Source organism: Benincasa hispida, unplaced genomic scaffold (genome assembly GCF_009727055.1).
Source record: "Benincasa hispida cultivar B227 unplaced genomic scaffold, ASM972705v1 Contig613, whole genome shotgun sequence".
Lineage (NCBI taxonomy): Eukaryota > Viridiplantae > Streptophyta > Magnoliopsida > Cucurbitales > Cucurbitaceae > Benincasa > Benincasa hispida.
Genome location: NW_024064971.1, coordinates 46197 through 55180, shown reverse-complemented (window position 1 = coordinate 55180; position 8984 = coordinate 46197).

The window sequence follows — 8984 nt, the reverse complement described above, 5'->3', positions numbered from 1 at the left end:
TCACCCATCATGAATACTTTTGAATACGAAATGTATTGTGGTTTTTGTTTTTTTAAAAAATCACCTTGGTGCCCATTTTCAGTTCGGGCTTTCACCCATCAGAGTGACATAAGTAGAAGGTCAAGTTTTCGATATTTTTCGGATTTTGAGTAATTTGGCATTAGTGTATTTTGATTTGGGTCATTTGTGGGAAAATCTTTGGTTATTTAGTGCCTTTGTATTTATTTAGAATGCATAAAAACTTAGAAACTATGACTAAAGATATTGATTCTATTTTTAAAACGTAAAGATATTAAATATGAAATAATAAAAAAATCTTAAATTTATTATTATTATTATTTATTTTATTTAAGATGGTTTGGTTGAAAATTATTTAAGGATGGGAAGGTCGATGTTGAACAACGATTTACAAGTTTGAAATGAAAGGTTGGAAGTATAGCTTGGTAGTAAAAAATCAAAATCTCTACTTGCGTCTAAAATCTTTGTTTATTTGAAACCACACATCGTATTTATGATGTAGACATATCAACAAAGAAACCAAAAAAAAAAAAAATGATTGAATTGTCCTATTATAAATATCATAAAAACAGATGCACAATACTTAGTATTATAAAAGTCATGTGACACTTTTCATATTGTCCACATGTCTTATAATAATATGCTTGGTGTCCATATAAGTCTATCCTATTTGCTATTTTGCCTATGAATAGTTGGCATTTGGTGGATCTCAAAAGAATGCACATTGGTGAGAAATCTACTTCAAAATTCTACTAATTTTCATTTTATCCAATTTTATGATTTTAGTTATTTTATTTCATATTATATAAATATATTGTTATATTATATTTTCTCCATATCCATGTTCCCGTTGTGCTTCTCAATTTCACAACACATCATCAACATGAACTCCTATTGCTTCCATCGCTGAAGGTAAGTCCTAAAGGTAAGTCAATTTTTTTTCTTCTTTATTATGATTAATAAATTAAATGTTATTTTGTATATTTAGTACATATTGAATTTCTAATATAAATATCGTATTTCGTGATGGTCTTGCCATGACAAACCTGACAAAATTAGAATTTGCAACCCTTGACATTAATGACAATAATTATTTGTCATGGGTGTTCGATGCCGAAATTCACCTAGATGCTATGAACTTGGAAGAAACAATTAAAAAAGAAAATATGACATCCAATCAGGATAAAACAAAAGCTATGATTTTTCTTCGTCATCATCTCCACGAGGGATTAAAAATGAAATATCTTACAATAAAAGATCCCCATATCTTGTGGAAAAATTTGAAAGAAAGGTATGATCATCAAAAGATAGTTATTCTTTCTAAAGCCCATTATGAGTGGATGCATTTGAGACAAATAGATTTTAAATTAGTACGTGATTATAATTCTGTATTATTTAAAATCAGTTCAAAATTGTTGTTATGCGGAGAAAAAGTTACTGATGCTGATATGTTAGAGAAGACATTTTTTACCTTTCATGTCTCGAATATGCTCCTACAGTAACAATATCAAGGGAAAAGTTTTAAACAATATTCTGAACTAATTTCATATCTTCTCATGGCCGAACAAAATAACGAGTTATTGATGAAGAACCTATTGGGATTGGTGTCCTAATTCTCCCGGAGTCTCGTTGTTTGTAATAAATACATATTGTTTATGAATAAAATAAATGTTATTTCATTCTGACATTTACTCATATCCAATAAACAAAGCTCCATGGTTATTGTATATGAGATATATAAGTGGATCATGTCTTAAGTGATAACCTAAATAGGTATGTAGTATAATGATTAAGGTGGGATACCTGATCTTGATAACACTACGAATACGACCCGCTTTGTAGAAGTTTGCAAGTGTACTGAACTACTACAAATGGTAGATCCTGACCATTCATGTGGAGACATGCGAGCAGGGGTGTCCTATACAAAGAGTTTGTATAAGAGCGGACCACGAGATGATTTGTCTCTGTATATAACGTCGTTGATACTGAAGACTTACATCTCACTTAAACGACCATAGGTGACATGACCTCAATCATGAGTGTTTTGGGAACTCTTGCCTTTAAGGGCGGTCCTTTGATTAGTATGGGTGAGAGTGGTCAGATTGCCATTTCAACAAACCTACCTTTTTGCGGACTTGTCTGATTTGGAAGCTGGAAGCTCGGTTACACAAGATGGAATTCACTTCTTCCTCGAAGCAGGGGTAAGTAGATAGATTGCTCCCTTAAGGGCTGATTTCGGGGCTTGAATATAGTGGCCACAGCTTCTCTTTGGAAGAGAGGGCTAAATCATAGTAGGACTATGACTTATGTTCATTATAGGGATCAGTGGTACTTAAGGAGTTAGATGTAACTACAGGGGCATAATGGTTATTGGCCGAGTTGTACTTACAAGCAATCTGTGAAGGGTTATCGCACCGTTGATTGGTTAAGATGGACACATAATATATCTGTAATAAGGAGAGTTCAGCTGTCGATGTTTAGTGGAGTGCCTGACAGTTAACAGATGGTGGATCTCGTGACTAAAGGGTTCAGTCAATTATTCACGAACCGTTGGAGCTTCGAGCTACAGATCCATGAGGTTCCCTTGGTAGCTCAATGGATTCAAGTTGAGGCTCAGTTCTTGGTGTTGATTTGAAATGTTCAAATTGACAAAAGGTAATTTGATTATATATATTATGATTGGTGTGGTATATGAGATACATTAAGTGGAGGGTTAATGTAAATGAGATTTACATTAAGGACCATGAAATAGAAAAAGAGCTATGGTTTATATGTTTTATGAGATGAAATATTAAAACTATAGGTTATAAATATAGTATGGTAAGTTGGTTATCATTTATATTTATAATAATATTAATTATTGGATAATTATCTCTTTTTCTCTAATAACCAATTGAGTGGGAGGTTATTGGTGATTTCATGGTAACCGTGAGATAAAAGGAAAAATGTTTTCTCTAATTTTAGTAATGTTGAATTGAGAGTTTCCACTCTCGGAAATTACTCACGAAAAAGGTTGTCAAGTGAATAAGATTTACTAAACGACAGCTTGGAGAGACTAGATGATCATGGAGTGTTTCTATACGATAGACACTCAGCTGGCCAATTAGCTAAACGATCGCATAGCTTTAGCTAGACGATCGCATAACTTTTGTTAAACGATTAGGCATCGTCCTATATGATAGGCTTTGATATCTCCCACTTGCTCAATCGTTTACATGATTGTTCTTTCTCCAATCTCTGCCTCTAATAAGTCCACACAGAGCCCACACTCTGGATTCTCACACCGAGAATACCAAGGTAACCTTTGTGGTGGTGTCATAGTCAACTCGACACAGTCGAGGTTCTGTGGAGGCTGTTCTTTGCGTTCGCTGTGTTCGTGACCTTGGTGATTGTTGTGTTTGTGGTCGTGTTAATTGTGAAGTGTACCGGTCGAAGTGTTCGAGCGTTCGTGGTTGCCGTCTTGCTGTAAACGAACGTTCGTGATTAAAGGAGTAGAAGATGAGTCTTCAAAGGTATGTGTGTTTCTATCTCTTGATCTGTAGAAAAGCACGTTGTAACTTCTATTTTGCGCATAGCCTGTTGTTTCCGTTTGTGACTGTAAGTATGTTCATATATGATTGAAATTTGGAACGATCCTTCCGCTGCTCATGAAAATCTTAATGTCTGATTTCCTTCAGAACCATGAATCTTGACCAACTGGTACAACATCATTCCCTATAGTGCATATTGTGAATGTTAATAATCGTGGTCGAGGTCATGACCGTGGTAAAGGAAGAAATAATTATTATTTCCGTGGTGGTCGTTCTAATCATTTAAATTTCAAAAACCATACAAAATAATGATCACAAAGAAAAACCTCAACAAGATAAGAGTTCAAAGAGTATTGAAAATAAATGCTTTCGATGCAGAAGGACTGGGCATTGGGCAAAGAAGATCTATGTCAAGAGAAAGTGTAATTACACACACAATACTCACAAATAAAAAATACTTTTTCAAATTGACAATGCTGAAAGCAAAACTAAATACAATATCAGATTCTGCAAACTTGATTGAAGGTTTTGGAAAAGTAAATATTATTTTGCCTAAAAGAATAAAATTTACAATTGACAATGCATTGTTCTTTAATTAATCAAAGATAAATCTTCTAAGTTTTAAAGATATATGTTGCAATGGTTATCATATTGAGACTGATAGTAAGAATAATATGGAATATCTATATATCTCTACTGTATCAAATGAAAAACGTATATTGGAAAAATTGTCTGTTTTATCTTCTAGATTGTATTATACTCATATAAGAGTAATTGAAACATATGCAACAATGAATTTGAAGTTCATGAATCTTGATATATTTGCTATTTGACATGATAGATTGGGTCATACAAAGTCTATAATGATGAGAAAAATTATTGACAATGCAAGTGGACACCCATTGAAGAGCCTAAAGATTCTTCAATCTAATGAATTATCATGTGATGCTTGCTCTCAAGACAAATTAATAATTAGACCATGACTAGCTAAAGTGAGAACTGAATCACCTGCAACTTTAAAATAAATTCATTATGATATATGTGGACCTATTAACCCACTAAGTGGACCATTTAGATATTTTATTATATTAATAGATGATCTAGTAGATGGTCACATGTGTGCTTATTATCAAGTCGAAATCTTGCATTTTCAAGATAACTTGCTCAAATAATTAAGTTAAGAGCACAATTTCCTGATTATACAATTAAGACTATTCATCTTAATAATGCTGGTGAATTTACATCCCAAGCTTTTGATAATTATTGTACGTCAATTGGGGTAAGTCTTGAACATCTTGTAGCTCATGTTCATATACAAAATGGTTTAGTTGAATCATTCATAAAATGTTTGCAATTGATTGCAAAACTATTACTTAGGAGAGTTAAGCTTCCTTCATCTGTATGGGGACATGCTATTTTGCATGCAACTTCATTTGTACGCATTAGGCCAGTAGCTTATCAGAAATACTCGCCATTACAATTAGCTTATGGTTATGAGCCAAATATTTCCCATATGAGAATTTTTTTTATTGTGCAGTATATATTTCAATTGCTCCACCACAATGCACTGAGATGGGTCCTCAAAGGAGGTTAGGAATATATGTTGGATATGATTCTCCATCAATTATTAAATATCTTGAACCCCTAACGGGTGATGTATTTACTACATGATTTGCTGTTTGTCATTTTAATGAGACAAATTTTCCAACATTAGGGAGAGGAATTAAGAAATTGGAAAAATAAATTACATGGAATGCATCGTTATTGTTTCATTTAGATCCCCGTACAAATCAATATGAACTAGAAGTTCAGAAAATAATTCAGTTGAAAAATATAGCAAATCAATTACCAGATGCATTTACATATGCAAAGAAAGTAACTAAGTCACATATATCAGCTATAAATGTTCCATAAAAAATTGATATCCCAACACAACAAGTTGTCGCTAATGAGTCTATAACATGCCAGAAGCGTGGTAGACCAGTGGGTTCCAAAGATAAAAATCCTCGAAAACGAAAGATAATTGATAGTAAAAAAGACTTAGTTGAGGATGTAAATACCCATGAAAAAATCCTTGACATGACTAGTGAGAAAAATGAAATACCTAAAGATAATAATGAGATTTCAATAAACTATGTCATGGTAGGAAAAAAAATGGAATCGAACTAATGTATTATTGACAACATTTTTGCATATAATATTTCTCTTGTTATTATATCTGAAAATGAGGATCCTAAACCAAAATCTGTTGATGAATGTCGACATAGAAAATATTAGCTTCAGTGGAAAGAAGCAATCAAGGCAGAATTAAACTTACTTTCAAAACATCAGATTTTTGGACCGGTAGTTCGAACACAAGAAGGTGTCAAACCTGTGGGATACAAATGGGTATTTGTGAGAAAAATAAAAGAAAATAATGAGTTCATGTGATACAAAGTAAGACTAGTTGCACAAAGTTTTTCACAAAGACTTGAAATTGATTATGAGGAGACATATTCTCCAGTGATAGATGCAATCACACTAAGATATTTAATTGGCCTGACTGTGTATGAAAGTCTGGATATGCATCTTATGGATGTAATCACAATATATTTATATGGATCTCTTGATAATGATATTTATATGAGAATCTTACAAGGATTTAAGATATCTGAAACATATACATCAGATTCCCGGGAATGGTACTGAATAAAGTTATAGAGATCACTATATGGATTGAAACAATCAGGACTGATGTGGTACAATCGTCTAAGTGGATATTTATTGAAATAAGAATATCAAAATAATTCAATATGTCCGTGTCTTTTTATAAAGAAATCTCAATCAAGATTTACTATTGTAATTGTATATATTGATGACTTGAATATAATTGGAACTCCTGAAGAGCATTCAAAGACAATAGAATATCTTAAGAAAGAATTTGAGATGAAAGATCTCGGAAAAATAAAATTTTGTCTTGGTTTGCAAATTGAGCATTTAGCAGATGAAATATTTATTCATCAATCAACTTATACAGAAAAAAAATTTGAAAAAAATTTTATATTGGCAAAACACATCCAAATATTCTAATGAAAGTTCGTTCAGTGAATATAAAGAATGATATATTTCAACCTCGAGAAGATAATGAAGAACTTCTTAGTCTTGATATACCATATCTTAGTGCAATTGGTGCACTTATGTATCTTGCTAATAATAAAAGATCAGATGTTGCATTTTCAGTAAATTTATTAGCTAGATATAGTTCTTCTCCTACAAAAAGACATTGGAACGTAATTAAACGTATCCTCCGTTATCTCCGAGGAACAATCGATATGGTTTTATTTTATTCAAATAAATCAAATTTTAATCTAGTTAGTTATGCAGATTTTGGATAGTTATCTTATCCACACAAAGCTAGATCTCAAACAGGTTATCTGTTCACACGTGGAGGAACTGCTATATTATGGCGACCGGTGAAACAGACCATAATGGCCACTTCCTCAAATCATGCTAAAATTCTTACAATTCACGAGGCTAGTTGAGAATGTGTATGGCTAAGATCAATGACTCAGCACATTCGTGAAATGTGTGGCTTGTCTTCTAATAAAAACTTTCCAACAATATTATACGAAGACAACACCACTTGCATAGCCCAAATCAAAGGAGAATATATTAAAAGAGATAGAACAAAATATATTTTATTGAAGCTTTTCTACACTCATGATCTTGAAGAAAATGACAACATCACTGTACAATATATTTGTTCGAAAGATAACCTGACAGACTTATTTATAAAGACATTACTAACCACAACTTTTGAAAAATTTGTGCACAACATTGGAATGCGGTGACTGAGAGATCTTAAGTGATGTTTTCGTGAGGGGAGTAAATATATTGTATTCTTTTAGGAGTATGTATTATATGAAATATGTACTTTTTTCCTTCACTAAGTTTTTTTCATTGGATTTTTCCTAGTAAGATTTTAACAAGACATATTTCATATATGTATGTACATATATATATGAGCTTCTAAGAGGGAGTATTATAAATATCATAAAAATAGATGTCCAATGCTTAGTGTCCTAAAAGCCATGTGTCATTTTTCATATTATTTATGTGCCTAGTAATAATTCATGCTTTAAATCCATTAAATCCACATTCTATTTGCCACTTTGCCTATAAATAGTGGCATTTGGTGGATCTCAAAAGAATGCACATTGGTGAGAAATCCACTTCAAAATTCCATTAATTTTCATTTTATCCAATTTTATAATTTTAATTATTTTATGATTTAAGTTATTTTATTTTATTTTATATTTATTTATTTATGATTATTATATAAATATATTATTATATTATATTTTCTTCATATCAGTTTTTCCGTCGTGCTCCTCAATTTCACAATATTTCCATCTATTTTTGAATTTCTTATTTATAGAGTACCTATCTAAGGAATAATGTAAAAAAAAAAGATCGAGATAGAAAGATTCAAATCACATACCTCGTGGTTACAAGCACACTCGCCTATGTTTGCATTGATAAAGAAAGGTTAGACATAGTCATCAATTTTTTAGCATATACTGAAATGACATTATATTGGCCCTTTGTTTCTTATTAATTTATTGATTTTTATTTTTAAAAACATCATTAATAGAATAGCCATGCACAACATTACGTAAGTACAAAGAAAGATTGAAAAGGAAGGAAAGACCTGAAATCAACAATAGCAATGGCAAACATGGCCGCTCCCAACTTGCTTACAAAATCTTCCTTTTTCATGGCCAGAGATACTGTGAGTCCAACACTTCCCATCTCTTCGATCATCTACACTGGGCTTGAACGGCCCCAGAATGGGATGATTGTTGCAATACAATTGAGCACTTGTATTTAAACTTCCTGTAATTATATCCATTAATTTTCTTTTAAGGAAAAACGATAAACATTTCAAATCGCTTTGATAGGTCGGGGTGCTTTTAAAATTTCTAAAAATATTGTGCAAGTGTTTTCTCATAAACCACTTTCTTTAATACAACAATTATGAGGATGTGGGAGCGATTCAATCTCTAGAGAGAAAGGTCATGTCAATCACCGTTGAGCTAAGTACACTTTAATTTTTTCATAAATCACTAACTTTTGATTTATAACTAAAACATATTTTTCCAGTACTTCTAAACATGGCGGTTCTTAATTTAATGTGCCTGACAAAAATATTTTTCAAATATGGAAAAAATAATTTCAAACCTCATCTATGAATATATAACAAGGAATGTAACGAGGACCCAACTGAAGATTGATCCTAATTTCGCTATTTCTTTTGATTGTGTTATAGTGTAGAAATACAAAGAAAGATGATTTACTTTTATAGGGGCATTTTGAAATGCATAAAACACATAATTTTGTAATAAATGAGAACAATTTCTTTTAAAAGCTTTCATGAATTAAACCTAAATTCTTAGA